Consider the following 19,398-nt stretch of genomic DNA (forward strand, 5'->3'; position numbering starts at 1 on the left):
GCACTGGGCAGGGGGTTGGACTAGATGGTCTGTATGGCCCCTTCCAACTCTATGATTCTGTGATTCTAGTACAGCTTGTAGATTTTCAAGGCACAGATCTTGCTCTGTATTGTGATCATTTATGTATTTATATATTTATGCTCTAATTAATTGGGACAGTATTTCCATTTTATACTTGATAATGAGGTTAGGGGTGTGGGGAAATGAAATGAGAGTATTTAAAACCCATATTTGAGGATTAGATTGAGGGTAGTTAGTATTATATTGTGTCGATACTGCTATATGTTATGTTATGGGATGGAGAGTGTGGAGGACAGTGGATGTGATGGAGGAGACCACGAGGGAGCTAGGGATCCCACTACTCCCGGGTCACAGGAGGTATGGCGGTGTGTTACAGTTAAACAGTCATCTCACATGATGTCATTCCTATCAACTTTTACTCTTGCTGCTTAGATGCTTACCTTGCTTCTGAGTAGTTCTATGGACATATATATGGAAATAATCTGATTTCTGAATAAAAGCCATTTAACCAAGAACCTGGGTCTTCCTGCAATGGTCCAGGGATCTGTCTACCATATCCTGTCATCCATAGCCTGACACACACACCCCCAAAAATGTGAAGGCACAGTTTCATGATATCAACTTGTCCCCCCTCTCCCCTGTGTATGGTTGTTACAGAAGAATGGAGGAGGCTTCCATCTTGTGATCTGTAATGTATGTTTATTGATAGTTCTGATTTTAATGTATTTAAATGTTTTTAATCTTTGCATTTATTCATACTGTTGTAACCAGCCCTGAGCCCACTTGTAGGGAAGACGGGCTAGAAATTAAATAACAGCAACAACAACAACTATTACTACTACTACTTCAGGCTGTGAAAACAGATAACATATTAAAAACAACCGAAACAAAGGCTGAATACAAGAAGAAACAGTTTGAGAATAGATTAAATGGCTGGAAGAACAAACCCTTACATGGGCAACATCTAAAAAATATTGAAGAAAAAAGTGACTACAGCCTAGCTTGAGCATGGTTGAAGATGGATACAATCAAGAAAGAAACTGAAAGAACAAGCATCGTAAACAAATGTTATGAAAGCCAAAATTCTGAAAGTCCAAAATGTCGACTTTGCCTGGAAAAAGATGAAACTGTGTCCCACCTTATCTCTGAATGCCGCAAAATAGCACAGACGGACTGCAAAGCTAGACATATGTCAGTTTCTGTTCCATGGATCTTCCCCAAAACATCCGCACCGATCAGATCAAGCAGAGACAGATTCAGTAAACGGATTTTTTAAATTCAGAAATCACAGTACAACCAAGTAACACAAGGCAATTGCCAAGAATGACTGTTTAACTGTAACAATGCTTATATACTCCTTGCCCCTCCCTTTTCCTATGGAACGGAACTCTTGGCTTTGACAGCCTTTCAACACTAGAAAACTAAACTGCAACTATGTAACTTCTGCCTTCTATGCCAGACAAGTTAACCCCTGTCTGTCATTCTGCCCCCCTTATTTTCAGCTCCCCCTCGGTTTATCTGGATATTTTTTGTGAAACTCCTTAATTAATTTTGGAGTTTTAACATCTTCTGCTGTGACCCACTCTTGGTGTCTTTGATTAAAATGATTCCACCGAATAAGGTATAACAGTTTCCTTCGTTTGCGTTTTGAATCCAGAATAGATTCTACTTCATGATGCGGTTGGCCGTTCACCATCACAGGGGGGGGGGGAGTCCCAGGTTCTGGGTGCCACTGGTTCAGATCTGGTGCCCTTTTTAGAAGGCTACAATGGAAAACGGGGTGGACACTCTTTGGTAGTTTTAATATTACTGTTACTCCATTAATGACTTATATTATTTCGAATCGGCCTACGAACTTCCAACTTAATGTTTTACTAGACTGTTCTCCCTGTAAGTTCGTTGTAGATATAAATACCCATCCTCCTACTTTTAAGTCCCATTGAGGTGAGTGCTTCTTGTCTGCTTGGGCCTTGTAATCCTCTTTTGCTTTTCTCAGGGTCTGTGAAATTAGGTCCCACTGTTTTACAATTCCCCTCCACTAATTGTGGAGTTCAGTTTTCTCCTCCATTCTCTGGATGAGTGTCTCTAATAAACAGCATCGCCTTGCCCTCAAACCCTTGCATGATCTTGAAAGGCAACACTCCGGTAGAGCTGTGAATGCTGTTGTTATAACAGTATTCAGCAAAAGCTAAATATTCTGTCCAATTATCCTGCTGATAGTTTATATATCACCTTAGAAATTGTTCTAACACCTGATAGACGCTTTCCGTCTGCCCATCCATTTCTGGATGGTATCCCGATGACATCCCTTGGGTGATGCCGGTCACTTCCATTAACTGTTTCCAAAATTTAGCAGTAAACTGTGGGCCTCTATCCGAAATTACTTTATCAGGGAAAGAGTGAAGCCTCACTACATGAACAGACTGGCTAGCTTCTTGGCTGTGGGTAGCTTGGCACAAGGGACAAAATGAGCCTGTTTAGAGAACAGGTCCACCACCATCCAAATCACTGTCTTTCCTTTACTTGGAGGAAGATCCGTGATAAAATCCATTGATACTACAGACCAAGGTTGAGGGGGGTTCTCCATTGGTTGTAACAATCCTAGTGGTTTTTCCCCTCTCGGTTTTCCCATTAAGCATACTTGACAGGTGGCCACATATTGGGACACATCCTGCCTCATTTTGGGCCATCAGAAGTGCCTTTAGGTTAGTTTCAATGTTTTGAGGTAGCCAAAATGGCCTGCTAGCTTACTATCATAGCAATTTTTTAAATACTTCTCCCCTCAGTGTCCTGGTGGAATATACATCTTCCCATTTTGATACCAACATCCATTTATCCTCTTTTCCAATTGCTCTGGTAATCCTTCCCTTCTTTTTTAGTTCTCTCTTCACCCTCTCTTCCCAGTCCATGGAAAGGGAAGGCAGCGGGGAAGTTGCCTTTCTAGTTTGGTTCCTAGTAACGACTGCCTCCCCCCAATTGGGCAGGGAAAAACATTGTGTCTACCACCTCCTCTCTGTAGCTGGCATGCTGTGGGAGGCGAGACAGGGCATTTGCCAAAAAAGTCGACTTTCCCGGGAAGTGTTTAAATGTGAAATTAAATCTGGAGAAAAAGTCTGCCCATCTTAGCTGCTTCACTCCCAGTCTGTGCAGTTTTCTCAAAGCTTCCAAGTTCCTGTGGTCTGTACACACCTCGAAAGGTACCCTGGCCCCTTCCAACCAATCCTGCCATGTGCTTAAAGCCAGTTTAACAGCGGCTGCTTCCTTATCCCAGAACGCCCAGTGCCGCTCGGCATCTGAAATTTTTTTTGATATGTAAACACAGGGATGCATCTTCCCATCTTCTCCTTCTTGAAATAGAACTCCCATAGCCACATCACTTACATCTACCTGTATTACGAATTTATGAGCTTCATTTGGGTGGTGCAATACCAGCTCAGAGGTAAACCTAGATTTTAATTCTGTAAATGTTCTCTGGCATTCCCCAGACCATACTAACTTTGCGCTTGGTTTAGTTCCATTCAGGCCTCTCCCTTTGGTTTTTAGTAAATCAGTGAGCAGTAATGCAACTTGGGCAAAATTCCTAATAAAGGGTCTATAAAAATTCGCGAATCCCAAAAAAGATTGCAATTGTCTCCTAGTTTGGGGGGCTTCCCACCCCAACACTGCTCCAGTTTTTTCCAGATCCATTCCCAAACCTTTGTGGGACACCAAATAGCCTAGGAAGTCCAATTCTTTCCGTGGAATTTGCATTTAGAAAGCTTGGCAAATAATCGATGCTGAAGCAAGGTTCTTAACACTCTCTTACTAGCTTCACATGGGAAGTGAGGTCCTGCGTGTACACCAGTACATCATCCAAATAGACCACCACCCCTTTGTACAAATACTTATACAGAGCATTGTTAATTAGATTCATGAACACTCCTGGGGCCCCTTGTAGACCAAATGGCATTACTTGGTACTTGAATTGGCCCAGTGAGGTGTTAAATGCCGTTTTCCATTCATCACCCTTTTTTATTCGTACCCTGAAATATGCATCATGTAAATCTAGTTTTGTGAATATCTTTCCTTGAGCTACTACCCCCAAGATATCCCTAATAAGTGGGAGGGGGTAAGCATTAGACATGGAGACCGCATTAATTCCCCTATAATCGGTACATAACCTCAACCCCCCCCATCTTTCTTATTCCTGAATAGCACTGGTGCAGCATGGGGAGATTTTGCTGGGCAGATAAAACCCCTAGCTAGGTTTTTATCTATGAACTTGCGTAATTTCCTCCCTCTCCCCTAAGCTCATTGAATACAGTTTCCCTTTTGGTAGCTTTCCCCCCGGTATTAGTTCGATCGCACAATCAGTTGACCGATGAGGAGGCAGTTCGTCCGCCTCTCCTTCTTCGAACACTTTGCTCAGGTCCTGATATTCCGGAGGAATCTTATCCCTCTCTTCCATGGTTTAACATATAGCCTCAGTGATAGGAGGGGGTTGGGACCCCCACTGGTAGCTCCATGTATGTTTATGACAATGTTTTGAGGGAAAATCCAACTCGCCTGCTTTCCACTTAACATATGGGTCATGATCGTACAGCCATCTCACCCCTAGCACCAGCGGGAACTTTGTGGCTGGGCTGGCCTGGCCATGAAAGTTCTGTCCTCCTAGTGGTGCCCTATCCCCATCAGAATCAGTTCGGTTTCAAATCCTGGGGGCGGGGGTCTCTTCATGACCATACCATCCATTTGTTCAAAGACCAATGGTTCTGGCAGTTGGTGTACATTTAGTCCCAGTTCAGTCACTAGAGAGTGGGCAATCAAATCTCTAGTACACCCCAAGTCAATCAATGCCCTGACTTGGAGATTGGTCCCCTGCCTCGAATTCAGCAGGGCAATGACATGGAAGAATAGATCTCCCTTCTGTCTCACTTTCGTTGGCACCTGCTCCTCCATAACCTGACGACCAACCCTTTACAGCAGGTCTCCGTCATTTCCCACAAGTGGTTTGGTGTCTCCTTTGTCAGTTGAGGATGACCCCCCACTATATACCTTGGTGTCCCCGTGCGCTCAAGCCACCTCCCCTGCTGTCTCCTTCTCAGCATGACGAGGTCTGGGTCTAGGCTGCCTCTCCTGAGTCCTTTTCAGCTTCTGTCTTTGTTCTGGGTACACTCTTCTCGTCTTGGAGCACTCCGCTATGAAATGGTAGCCTTCCCCACATCATAGGCATAACCCCTGGCTCATCCTTCAGCCCTTCTCGTCCAGAGGGAGGGGGCTGTTCCATTCCCTCCTTAGATCTCGTGGTTGTCCTTCCCCAAGGTTCTTTTGCTGTCCGGCCTGATGTTGTAGACAAAGTAACTTCACCACCTGTTCCCTATTCTTGATCTCGCAAGCTAGCTGGATCCATCCTAATAAGGTTTTTGGATCATCTTGTACCAGGGCCTTAGTCACCAAATCTGGATTTAAGCCAGTGCGGAAAAATTCAATTTTCACTCACTCTGTCCAATCCCTCAGCTTAGCTGTGTGCTGTCTAAACTCGACTGCATACTTGCATACAGGGCGATTGCCCTGCCTCAGGTGCTTCAGGTGAGTTCTTGCTCTCTCTTCCTCCAAAGGGTCTTCATATTGCTCTTTAAGAGCTTGTATTAACATGTTTACATTTTGTAGCTTGGGGGCTTGAGCCGCATAAAGAGTTACGTACCATTTGGCCACTGACCCCACTAAACGAGACCCGATATAGCTCACCCGGCTGAGGTCACTGAGGAAGGTATGGCCCCACTCGCATAAAAACTCCCCCACCTGTACCAGGAAGTATGCCAGGTCTCCAGGGTCCTCCTCAAATTGTGCTTCTAACTTCCACCAACTCAGGGGGACTTGGCCCTGGATCAAGGACCTCACTGGTTGATTGTGATAAGATGGTGTGTGGCCTCCCTGTTGAAAGGGTGGTAAGGGAGAAGGGTCCCTGGGTAAATTGGAACATCTCTGTGGCAAATCGGCTGGGGCTCTCAATACTTGGGTGCTTTGCAGGAGTTCCCTCATTCCTCCCACTATCTCCCTCAATGCCACTTTAAGCTCTTCTACTTCCTCCTGTAGAGCTCGTACTTCCAGGTGTCATGGCCTTTGGATTCTTTCCCCTCTGTTTCCTCTTCACTCTCTTTCCTCTCATCACTCAGGATGGCTTCTTCCTTCCCCCCACTCGGCATGAAAAGCTTAGACCTCCTCCTGTCTCTCAGCTCTCTGTATGCAGTGGCGTGGGAACGAGAAGCCTAGCTTCAAGGAGTCACTGCCAGCCAGGGTAGGAAGCCCAGGTCTGTCTGCAGTATTATCCCGGGCCCCTTCATCTCCTTCGCCTTTAGCTTGGATTCCTCTCACTGAGTTCCTTGGTCTCCTTTGGATTCACCAGACTGCTCTTTCTTGGCTCGACTGCCATTTCTCAGGGGCCAACAGTGTGCCCTCTGGGGTCCATAGGAGGAAAAGATTATTCTCAGTAAAATGTCAGTTTCTGTTCCATGGATCTTCCCCAAAACATCTGCACTGATCAGATCAGGCAGACAGATTCAGTAAATGGATTTTTAAAATTCAGGAATCGCAGTACAACCAACACAAGGCAATTGCCGAGGATGACTGTTTAACTGTAACAATGCTGACTATATACTCCTTGCCCCTCCCTTTTCGTATGGAACAGAACTCTTGGCTTTGACAGCCTTTCAATGCTAGAAAACTAAACTGCAACTATGTAACTTCCCTACTATAACTGACAGGCTAACTCCTGTCAGACATTAAACTGCAACTATGTAACTTCTGCCTTCTATGCCAGACAGGTTAACCCCTGTCTGACAACATGACAGGGTCGCAAAGCTGATTCATTGGTCATTGTGTAAAAAGTATAACTTTCCAGTATCAAAGAATTCATGGGAACATCAGATGGAAAAGGGGCTTGAAAATGAACAAGTCAAGATCTTGTGGGATTTCAGAATTCAAACTGATCGGCACCTTGAAAATAATACACCAGACGTAACAGTCATGGAAAATCGAAAAGTCTGGATAATCGACAATGCAGAGAGATCTGACAATAGAAACCACCTGATTATGGAAGAAGAATGCAACAGTAGTCCCCATTGTCATCAGGGTACTTGGAACCATCTCAAAAAACTTTACAATTCATATGGAAAAACTGCAGCTTTCTGAACTGCAAAAGCCGGCACTACCTGGAACAGCGTACATATTACGCCTATATCTGGTTGATACTTAGGTCTCTGGTGGAAACTTGTATCAGCTTAGCAAGGCCAGTCAATAATAACATGTGACCTCTGCTTATTGTTAATTGTGTTTTGGATACAATAACAATGTGTCTGTTAGTCCCATTTTTCTTCACTGTATTATTTATGCTTGCACCATGATTTTAAATTTCACTTTACAGATATAGGATTGAATACAGACGAAATTTTCCACCAGCGCAATGGCATTTTCCTGCCTCCCCACTTTTACTGCAACCTACTGATCTCCAGGAAATGCTGTTCTTTCAGGATAGGAAACCCTGAGGAATAACATTGAGGGGGGGGGGCTGCAGCAGAAAGGGGGGAATCAGTGGAAATTGCTAATTTAGTCTGGATCCAATCCTGTTTATTTTATGTGATCATGTCAAAAGCAGATAAGAGCTACAACATTTAGACTTTAACTATGTGGGCACCAGTGTGGAAACTTTTGATGTGTTAGAATAGAGCCACGTGTGAGTTGCAGAAGTTCTGCAGTCAGACCTAGTAGCTATTGAAATCCTACAGCATGCTGCTATAAGGCCCGGGTAAGACCTATAGCCATAGCAATTGCCAACTGCTTTATATAAGGAAGGAACTGCAAGGAGAGTCTTTCAGCATGTTTGCAGGAAAGCTAATGTTACTGCTCAAGAAGAGGCTGCCATTTGAGATGACTGAACATTGTCACATATGCATGTGACAAAGGAGCAGGATGCTAATAAACACCATCGCGACCAATTGTTTTTGACATTATTTGGATGTCAAAACATGATTGGTGAAAGAAATGCAAGGAGTATTCTAGACATTATTATCTCTTGGGACTAGTTGAAACAGCTCCCCTGTGTTCCATAGTCTGTATCCTTCTGCATATAATAATACCCATGGGCCAATTGGAGGGACCCGTAGACTATTTGCAGCTGTCTGAGAAGAGACAAGCCAAACAACTGTTTAATGATAGCCCTTTGCTGCCTCTTTTGGACAACATAGGTTGCCCTTACAGGCCTATCAATAGTATTGTGGAATTCGTGCCAAGTTTTTCAGCCTGTTGTAACCAGCCAGCTAATCTGCCAGTTTGGCTTTCTTATGCATGAATAGCATAAGAAGACTAAGTCTGCATGGGGAAGTATAAGAGAGGGAGGAGAGACAGGAAATATGGGACCAGAGGGGAAAAAGGAGAAATGTGGGGCCAGAGGGGTAAGTGAGAGATGGTGTTATAGAAAGGCCTGTGGAAAAACAGGGAAAAAACAGGGTGGTGTAAAAGAAAAGGTGTGGAGAGAAGGGAAAAGAATACACAAATACAAAAACAGAGTAAACAAAATACTGACAATTGGAAGAAAAATGGTTAATGTCTATAACACTATCCTCTTGAATTCATACAAATGTAGAAGAGATCCATAGAATGATTAGAATCATGAGTCCCTGATAATTATTCAGGCGGTGTCCTGATTCTCTAGAGTGATATAGAATAATGATAATTTATATATTGGGGGAAGGGCTGTCAATAGAAAGTATGAAAACTTCTATTCAGAATATTTGATAATAGCAGTAGTCACCTACCAATGGTGCAACTGAAAATCCAAATGACTGCTTGAAAATTACTTTTACAGGTACTGTAGGACTGAAAGGTTGTGTCAGATAGAAATGTGAAGGATGATGTGGAGAACATATAATCCCTGTAATTTATTCCATGCAACCACAGAAAATAATTGTTATAAATTTTGTTGAGAATATCACAAATGCTGTTAGATCCAGAGGAGTTAGCCATGTTAGTCTGTAGTAGCAAAATAGAAAAGAGTCCAGTAGCACCTTTAAGACTAACCAACTTTACTGTAGCAGCTTTCGAGAATCACAGTTCTCTTACCCTCCATGCATCTGATGAAGAGAACTGTGATTCTCGAAAGCTTATGCTACAGTAAAGTTGGTTAGTCTTAAAGGTGCTACTGGACTCTTTTCTACAAATGCTGTTGACATAAAGCCACTTCTGATGCAGTGCATTGGATATTAAGGACTAAGCACCATTTCTGACATGTTTTGGGTTCCCAGAGGTTCATCCTACCAACTTTTAAAATCTTAAAGGTGCTACTAGACTCTTTACTATTTTGCAAAAATAAAAATGTTAAAATGAGCTTCATAAATCAAGTAAAACTACTACTATCACCATGTAGTGGATTGGATACAAAGGTCCCTCCATATAAATGGAGGTGCTCATGGGGGGCATATAATATGTACTGATTGCCTCTTGCCACTGCAGTCTCTGTGCCACATCTAGGGTTGAGATTCCCCTGCTCCCAGCCTCCTGCCCCCCATCATCACCTGGCTGGCAAGGGGAAAGGCACAGGAAGAGGCCTCCTGGCGCACACTCCCGGTGTGTTGCAATGATGTCTTTCCCAGGAGTGACATAATCATGGCAGCCCTGAGAGTGCTCCTGGGCTTTGCCCCGGTTAATTCAGCTCATTTGGGGGCCCAGATCAGCGAAGCTCAGGAGCAGTCACAGGGACTGCACAGTGATAAGACTCCTGGAAGTGACATCATCGCTCCAGGAGCACACGCACATGTGCAACGACATTGAAAAGGAAAGTGCGGGTTCCACCTTCTTGCCAGGAGCGTAAGGAGCTCTGGTAATGCTACTTGCATCCTATGCTCTTCCTAAGGGTCTTCCAAACTTCTCGAGCAGCTTGAGAAGGGGGACTGCAGCAACAAATGAGTGCAAAACAAAGTTCATCTTCATGGCTTCTGTGTAATCCCACATTAGGAACTGCGCACATGCAGGCCAGCCATGGAGAAGAATTCCAGAGCTTTCTAGAAGACTAGGAACGCTCCTCCTCCCTTTGGCACTTTCCCGCCAAAAACATTACATAACCAGGAAGAGAGACACTATTCCCTCAGTTCTCTTTTTGCCGCTGCAGAGAGAGGATGTCCATTGCTGTTCTCTGCTTTTCCCTCACCTCATCCTTGAGGCTGAGGAGAATTATTTCTTATAAAAGTTATTAAACCTCAATAGACATTCCAGTGAGGAATGCAACTACATTTAAAGAAGAAAAGTTTCTTTCCCTTCATCATTATGGCTCAAGAGAGGCTTCTTCAAGATGCTGAAAAACACCGGCCTGAGGATCAACATGGCAACTGACTGAGAGACATTTCTGTGGGCTCTTGTGCCGGTTCTGTTTCCTAGACCAATTGCCATGCAGGGTTGGGAAACTGTTTCCTTACTGATAGGAAACCCTTCAGCTTATGCATAACGGGGGTGGTTCAGGGGAGTTTGGGGCTCTTTTTAATTAAAGAGCTCAAGATTCCTCTGTGTCCCGATAACGCAGCCACCATCGACACAGGAACAGTCCAAGGCCAGCTGCAGGCTGAGTAAGTTTGCCGAAGATTACTTGTAAATAATAGCTGATATTTTTCTGGACTGTATTACAATTGCTTTTTCCCCTCTTCTTTTACAAACTTTACAAGAAACTTTGACTCAAAATTAAACTAAAAACTACAGGCTGTGCTTTATTTTTTTTTTACCTGAATAAAGAGAGCTAGTAAAATCTACATTTCTTCATAAAATTAAATCACAATTGCTTTCACTTTATTTGGACTTTGGATTTCAAAATGTAATTCAGACACTGACCTTAAAACTATCTTGTTTAATTTTGTGTTTACAAGAGTCTGTGGACCTTAATTGGACAAAGATTTCAATATGAAGATTGTTTACCTTTTTCTGTTATATCTTAACTGACTATTAAAGGACTGCATTTAAACATATCCAGGAATCTTTCCAAAATTTGGATACTATCTTCTTCTTTGTTCTTTTATTTTTCTAAGAAGAAATGGGATAATATAATGGACACTAAACTGGCTTATCAGACTAACTCTTAATAAACCTATTTCATTTTATTACTGATTGAACTGTATTAAACAAGTAAGGATTTAAAGTTATGAAGCTGAAAATCTGATTTCTTACAAATATATTACTGGACTGTGTTGGAATTATTTCCCTCTTTTTTTTCTTTTGAAGCTGAAAGCAAAAAAAAAAAAACCCACTGGAGATTTACATACTGAACCCTATTGCCACCTGCAGGTTGGAATTGAATGAGACCATTCCAGCTTCGGAAAACTCATAAATAGAACTCTAGTACCTGCCAGTTTGAAGAAAATTGCTTTTTAATATTCAATATTTAACAAGTTTTCTCTCTCTTTTCATCTTTTTTTAATCCATCTGTGGTTTGAAGAATGGATTGGGCTGAAAAATGAATCAACATTCAATACCTTAGAACCCTTACTTCATCCCCCCCCTTTTTTAAAAAAATATATATTTGCTGGATGCTAGTCTGGTTTTAAAATGGAGATAAGATTTAAACTGCCACATGAGATTTACTGGTACAGTTTAAACAGTTAATTTTAATTTCTGTATTGAATACCATTTGATACCTTTATTGAATACTAGTGTATTAATTATTATAAATGAGCAATAACTATAAAATATTATCTATAGAGTGTTTTAGCTTAAGATTTAGACCATTAATGAATGTGTTCAACTGGTAATATGAACATTGGATATTTTGAATGCTGAATATTGAATATTAAACATATAAGTATACCATTATAAATATATTGTTATATGGATAAGATGTATGTGGTCTTTAGGAGACAAATGAGATCAGCTAAACTGAAGAAAATGGCCAAAGGTAAACACTGAACTTTCCTCAGAAGACGACTTTGATATATTAATAGAGAAACTAATGTCCTCCATGTCAAGACAGTTCCAAATTTTATCTACTGAATTGATTCAGAAGACACAGGAGGCGATTAGAGAAATACATCAAGAAAACAAAAAAACTTCTGATCCATCTAAAGAAAACAGATTAGAAGACACAAGAAACTTTCTGGATTTAGGGAAGACATACACAAGCTAAGAACCGAGTTATCTTCTAGTTTTCAAGACATAAGTAAATAAATTCAGAAAAAAAGCCACCAGCCTGATTAAAGGCACCTGCTCCTTCTTTGGCCCCCTTGAGTACCAAGGGCTGAGTCCAGAGGTGTGGCCCATCAGAGCCTCCTCACATTTCTTTCTTCAAGGCTGCAGCTGCATGCCAGCCTGATTAAAGGCACTCACCCTCTCAGTCCTAAGGGGAGAAGCCTGGAAAGGAGGCCTGACAGAGCCCTCGGTTCCAAGGCCGTTTCCCAGAGGCTTAGCCTGCATGCATGCCTGGATAAAGGCCCCTCCCTCCTTGGCTGTGTCAGCTCTGAGGGGAGACACTTGGAGATGTAGCATAACAGATTTCTTGGGATGGCGGCTGCAAGGCTTTTTCTAAAGGCTTTGTCTGCCTGCCAGCCTGGATAGGCCTCTCCACTCCCTTGGCTGTGACGGCTCCAAGGGGAGACACTTGGAGGTGTAACTTAATAGAAGGCTGGGATCCAAGGCTGACAAGCTTCCCCTCCCCCCCCCAAGACCTTTGGAAATGCCTGCTTGACTCAAGGAATCCCTCCTCCTCTCAAGCTGTCCTTGGTTCCAAGGTGCATCCCTGCCAGCAGGAGTTAATACAACTACCACAGTGACATAGCAGCCTGGAACCATCAGTGTAATGATTGGGGCTCCTCAATTGTTTCTGTTTTAACAGAGATGATAAACCTGCACCTCTAAGCCTGATACTTTTTGAAGCCATTTTTTTCCTGTCGGTTCCAGGTATGCCCTCAATCCCTTTTTCCTACCAGGGAAATGGTGCTGATTCTTCTCACAGTTCTCAGTCTCATGGCTGTAAGATTCAGCAGTCATTTAGGAATGTGCAGCGGGTCTCTTAGTCAACACAGAGTAGCTTTATTCAGCAGAAACAAAGAAAAGAACACAAGGCATATCAGAGGCCTTCCCTAGCAGTTCTTCCACCAATTTACACAGATATGAGTAAAATCTGGACTGGAACTGATCCAGATTTTAGTATCCTGGGACTAACATAAAACAGATTCGACAGCATTACAATTGCCACTGCTAGGAGAGAGTTCTTGCTACAATTGTGTTCATTCTGTCTCTGGAGTCACTCCTGTATGACACCATTTCTAAAAAGAGGCAGTTTTGTATAGTGATTTGAGCATTGGGCTGGGATCTGAGAGCTAAGGTACAAATGATGAATTACACAAGGACTGCACATGAAAGGAGTCGCAGTGTTAGCTGGGAAGCTGAGTTTTAAAAGAAATCGGAAGGCTTTGTCAATTTTCCCTCTCTACAGAGCTGGGGAGATCGCTCCTCAGAGGGTTTGTTAATTTTCTTTTTGCCTCCCGAAGGCTCTGTCAGTTTCACCTCTGTTCTAGGAGGTGAAGAGGAAATTAACAAACCCTCTGAGGAATGATCTCCCCAGCTCTGTAGAGAGGGGAAATTGACAAAGCCTTGTAATTTCTTTTAAAACTCAGCTTCCCAGCTAACATTGCAACTCCCTTCACATGCAGTCCTCATATAATTCATCATTTGTAGCTTGGCTCTCAGAGATCCAGGTACAAATGCCATTCTAACTGAAAGACTTGCCGGTGACCTTGGGCCCACTGCATTCTCTCAGCCTGACTTACCTTGTAGGCTTGTTGTGTAGATGGAATGGAAAGGTATAAAATGTTTTAGCCACTTTTAATACCCACTGGGGCTAAGAGGTGGGGTTTAGATAAACTCCAAACCGATATTTTTAAAGGACGTCTTACGCTTCTACTCAGAAAGGGTGTCCCAGGGCAAGAAATCCTTGACATACAAGTTTTCATTAAATTCGCTGCTGTCAGGGCTCTTGCTGCAGTCTTCTAGCAAATGTATATTTCATTCCAGTGGTCATCATTATTCTTGTTGATAGCCTGCAGATTAAATAACACATCATCACTGATTCAGTCACTGTAGACTGTGAATGCTGTAAGCTCTTAGCCTGTGTGGTAAACAGAATTCCCCTGCTGCTAATCAACAGGTCATTATGATCCTTTTACAATCCCATTTGAAGGGAGCATGAAACACATTTCAACCCCCTTCTGGAGGAAAGGGTATTGGTCAAAGTGTTATAAATTGATGTCACTGAACATCTCCAATACCAGATTGCATCTTTGTAGAATAAGATAAAAGCTTAATGGCTTAGGACTAATATTATTTACTGTGCGCTTTTGTGAGTTCAGCTTACTCCTTCAGATATCTGTGTTTCACAGCTTGTAACTGTAGTGTATGTGACTAGTCTGTTCCTTTAATCAGGAGCTGGACTACTGTAGGCCATGCTATGACTTAAAAATAAAAGCCATGGTTGTTAATGTGGCCTCACACAGAGACTCTGAATTCTTCAGTCTAGATAGACGACACTTTATGATGAGGAACATATTTTTGATAAAGTGGAGCTTTATTTATTTTTTGATAAAGTGGAGCTTTAATATCTTTTGCATCTCTTCATGTATTTTTATAGAAAAAATAACAGTTTGTGTGATTACCAGAAAACCAATAAAATATCTGGGAATATATATATATATATATATATATATATATATATATATATATATATATATATATATATATGGGACAAAATGAAAATCTATATAAAGATACTTACTAAAAAGTTTAGACGGGCATCATTGAAGATTTACAAAGATGGGAAAAACTGAATATTTCATGGCTAGGTAGAATCTCTATTGTTAAAATGAAACTATTACCAAAATTGAATTTTTTGTTTCACATGCTGCCAATTTATATAGATGAAAAGATTTTTAAAAAGCGACAAAAAAGGATAATTGACTTTGTATGGAATGGGAAGAAACCAAGGATAAAATTCAAAATACTACAAAATGAAAAAAGCTGAGGTGGATTGGTGGTACCAAATATCAAATTGTACCGCCAAGCAGCAGCATTAGTTTGGATAACAGATTGGATTATAAATCTGAATAGAAGACATATAATATTGGAGACAATTGATACCAAAGAAGAAATTCATAATTATTTATGGCTTAAGAAATCACTAAAAACTATTCAAAGACAAGATGGCACTCATTTTTTTTTATTTTAAAATTTTATTTGAAAAAGAAAATAGAAATAACAATAGAAAGTGCATAGACCATTATACAAAATACATTAAGCTACAACAGAAAGAATATATCGAATATATAATAAAAGATTTAAGCTGCATAGGAAATATAAGCAAGATATATAACATAACAGGATTTTATACTGTTTCTCCTGTTATAGAAATTATATAGAATGAATATAGAATTCATCTGTTACAGAAAAAAGGAAGGAAAAAACTGCAATACTATCTAGTAACATATTTTTAGGAGTTTTGGTGGGGGATTCAGCACAAGGTGAGACTATAAACATTTTGTTTTCAACTCTATATTCAGACTCACAATATTTAGTATATTAACGTATTAGTTTAACAGTTTAGCTTAGCTGTTAGTCTATTTTAATATTAATTGTACATTCTAAATTTAATAAATTGACCTAATTGTATATATAGAAAATTCATCCAATCATACAAAAAGAACATAGTAATAAGAATGATATTGAAGAGAGAAAAATAGAAATTTCTGTAACCTAGTTATATAGATCAACAATAATTATAACAGAATATATAAGCTTCAAAATAAATCTTCATTTCCACTGTAATACTTCTGAGTAGAATAGCTAATAGCATATTTTTAGAGTTCATCACAAGGTGAAACTTTAAGCATTTTGTTTTCAACATTTTATTCAGCCTCATAATATTTATTATATTAACTTATTAGTTTAACTATTTAATTTTAAGAGATGGACTATTAAGAATATGGTTTCAATGTAGAAACATTGGTGAAGTCTGCCAACTTCATCAACAACATCACCAAGAGACGCCTACTATGGTACGACTACAATAATAATAATAAAGAATTAGAAGATATGATGGACAAGCATGGAAAAATAAAAACATGGCAAGAAATTCAAGCTCAAGGGGAAAATGTCCCATGGTTGATATACCATCAAGTGGTGTCCAAATTTAAAGAGCAACTATCCAAAGAAGGTAGTCTTCTAAAAGAAAAAACAGTATTTGAACAATTAATCAGCAATGATCCAAAACACTTGTTAGAAAAAGTATATAAAATACTGTTGCAGTATGAAACAGAATCAGAGCAAGTTAAAAACTGTATAATAAAATGGATGCAAAACTTTGAAGAAAATATCTCTATGATCCAATGGTAATCTTTATGGACTAAAGAAATTAAATTTACGGATTGTCAAATGTTAAGGGAGAATTTGTATAAATGTTTTTTAGATAGTGTATTACTCCCAAAGAAATTGCAAAACCCAATAAGGACTATAGTGGAAGGTGCTGGAAATGTCAATATATAGATGCAACATTCTATCACATGTTGTAGACATACAAGAAAGCGAGAAGATACTGGATAAAAATACATGAAGTGCAACCGTTTTCCATTCTATGAGTAGTAGTTCTCTGTGCTCCAAAACACTGCATTAAACATAGGCTTAACACTTGACTATATCAACGTGTCCAACATACTTTAATTCTTGAAGATATTCATCATGTATTGTCAAATCTTAAGTACCTAGCTGCTGTTAAGGCTGTTTAATATAATTTTCCATCTCTAAAGCAGTCTCAAGAGTATTTCGAATTGCCCTTTTCTCTTGGTACTATTTGATTGCCAAGATCTAACATATATGTTTTTGCTGTTACTAAAACATTTATGATACATTATTTCTTTATTATTTATATCAAGCAATAGTCCCAATAAAAATAGTTTCTGTTGTTTGCTAAGTATGCTATCCTAAGTAACAAGAAGGACCACTCTTCCCATACAGTCCAGCCTGCCAGCTGAGATCTTCCTCTGTGCCCCTGCCTTCAGAGGTGAGGTGAGTGGTGGCCAGACACAGGGCTTTTTAGTAGTGACACCTTAGCAGTGTGTGCATTGCCTGGCACATACCTTACTCATTTAGGCACCAGATCAAAATGTTTCTTCTTACTCAGATTTTTAAAGGGGTTGATCTTTTAATAACATTATTATAGATGGTTGTTGTGGATTTTCTGGGCTGTATCGCCGTGTTCTTGGCATTGTAGTTCCTGACGTTTTGGCAGCAGCTGTGACTGGCATCTTCAGAGGTGTAGCACCGAAAGACAGAGATCTCTCAGTGTCAAACTGTGAGATCTCCACATCTTCTCCACAGTTTGAAACTGAGAGATCTCTGTCTTTCGGTGCTACACCTCTAACGATGCCAGTCACAGCTGCTGGCGAAACGTCAGGAACTACAATGCCAAGACCATGGCGATACAGCCCGGAAAATCCACAACAACCATCGTTCTCTGGCCGTGAAAGCCTTCGACAATATAACATTATTATAGTTTGCTTTTTAGCCTGAGAACCGTATTGAGGCTCTTTGTAAGCTGCTCATTGTTTTATGCTGTTTTTATACCCCAGCTGAATTTTTAATTATTAACTTTAATGTACTGTGTTCTTATGAAGTTTTATTTTGTAAGCCACCTCAAGCAAGTGCTTTGCAAAGTCAGTATAATAATAATAATAATAATAATAATAATAATAATAATAATAATAATAATAAATGTATATCTTGAAATGTTGAAAATCTAGAACAAAGCCATCATACATGTTCAAAGTCTGTGTCTTTTTCATACTCCCAACTGTGTTGGTCCTATGCATTATGTGTTCAATCCTTGGAACTTACCCAGTGTTTGAAAATTCATAGGCTTTGATCCTTCTATTAGCACAGCAGCTGCGGCAGAATGAATTCTTCTTCTGTGAGGTGGGGGTAGATTTTTTTCCAGTTCCCCCTCCTGCTACAGACTCCCAATTTGTTCCCCACACTGTAACAGGCACACGGTCTGTTAACCATCAGGAGCACAATTTTGAGGGGCACAGAAGCTGCCGTGAGATCAGGAAAGAGGGGAAGTTGCCTTCTAGCTGGATTTAACTTGTGCTGATTAGGATCCGAGCTGTGTTCTCTGATTCACAATGCAACAGCTCCTTCCCATTGTTGCTTAAACTGGTCAATCCCTTACATTAGCAAATTGCATTAAGCAACCATAAACCAACATATAAATAATCCTTTTAATTTTTTTTCCATTTTAAAAGTTCAGATAGTTCTATCAAAATTCCGTTATGTAGAAAGAGGTATCTAATCTGGATATCAGAAATAGATATTCTATTACTCACTGTTTTGGGGTGACTTCTTCATAAGAAATTATTCTGCTGTTAACTATCAAATCCTTTAATCTGTAGCTTTAATAAGGTGACAGTTTTTGTAAATGATCCAAGTATGGTAACTGAAGAAAACTAGATGCAGAAATGAGACTTGTTAGGCTATAAAGCATAAAGTGAACCGTTGGTGGTGTGTTTTTTTTAAAGTCCCAGCTGCTGTAAGGTGATTTAGCGAATAACGTAAATGATATGAATCCTTAAGCCGCTGTTTTGTTCTTAAGAACTGTTTTGTTCTATACTTCAACATTTAGTGTTGTCTGTCTTTATCTTCTGAATGGAAGAATAAACATCAAGAGCTTTAAATTCTGCACAGGTTTTACAGCAATATCCACATCTTTCTCTGAATTTGATTGTAAATTGTGTGTGTTCTGTTCTCTGTGTTCTACTTCTCAAACAGAAGATGTTGGCTTTACAAATATGTGCTTTGAAGGAATTGTGGTATGAGAGAATGTGAATGAAAATATGGATAATGGATCATTCTTGCACTTCATTCTCCTTACCTCAAGAGTTGGAGTGTGCATACAGGTGCAGATAGGCTACATACAAATTATCTGCAATTTACAGCTGCTGAAATATTCTGACATTCTTTTGTTTGCAAACTACTATACAAATGTAAGAGGGGTGTTATTAGTTTTATAATAGTATACTAGAGTGTTGACATCGTTTCTGAGTGATAGAGTGTAATCATTATAAATTTATAAAGGGATTATGTCCTCCATTTATTTTATGTAAATTATGCATCCATGTATGATGTAGTCATGGCTTATCATATTGTATTGTATACAGCAGCAAAAGCCTGCTCTTCTAATCAATTGGGCAAAGATAAACGTAGTTTAATGTTTAGGATCCTACTACATTTTCTGCTTCTTTCAACAGCACTAGTGGTTCTATGAAAATAAGCATTCAGGGCCCAAGGGAAAATATCTATCTCCAAATATGAAGATAATGATGTTGT

At 40.1% G+C, this 19,398-nt stretch overlaps 1 protein-coding gene across 2 annotated transcripts in view; it reads left to right on the top strand.

The window, feature by feature from the left end:
- The window catches only part of CCDC171 (coiled-coil domain containing 171), a 249,297-nt gene that overhangs the window by 171,923 nt on the left and 57,976 nt on the right, over positions 1–19,398 (top strand). The window lies entirely within an intron of this gene.

This window comes from Eublepharis macularius, chromosome 8 (assembly GCF_028583425.1).
Source record: "Eublepharis macularius isolate TG4126 chromosome 8, MPM_Emac_v1.0, whole genome shotgun sequence".
In the NCBI taxonomy this organism is placed as follows: Eukaryota; Metazoa; Chordata; class Lepidosauria; order Squamata; family Eublepharidae; genus Eublepharis; species Eublepharis macularius.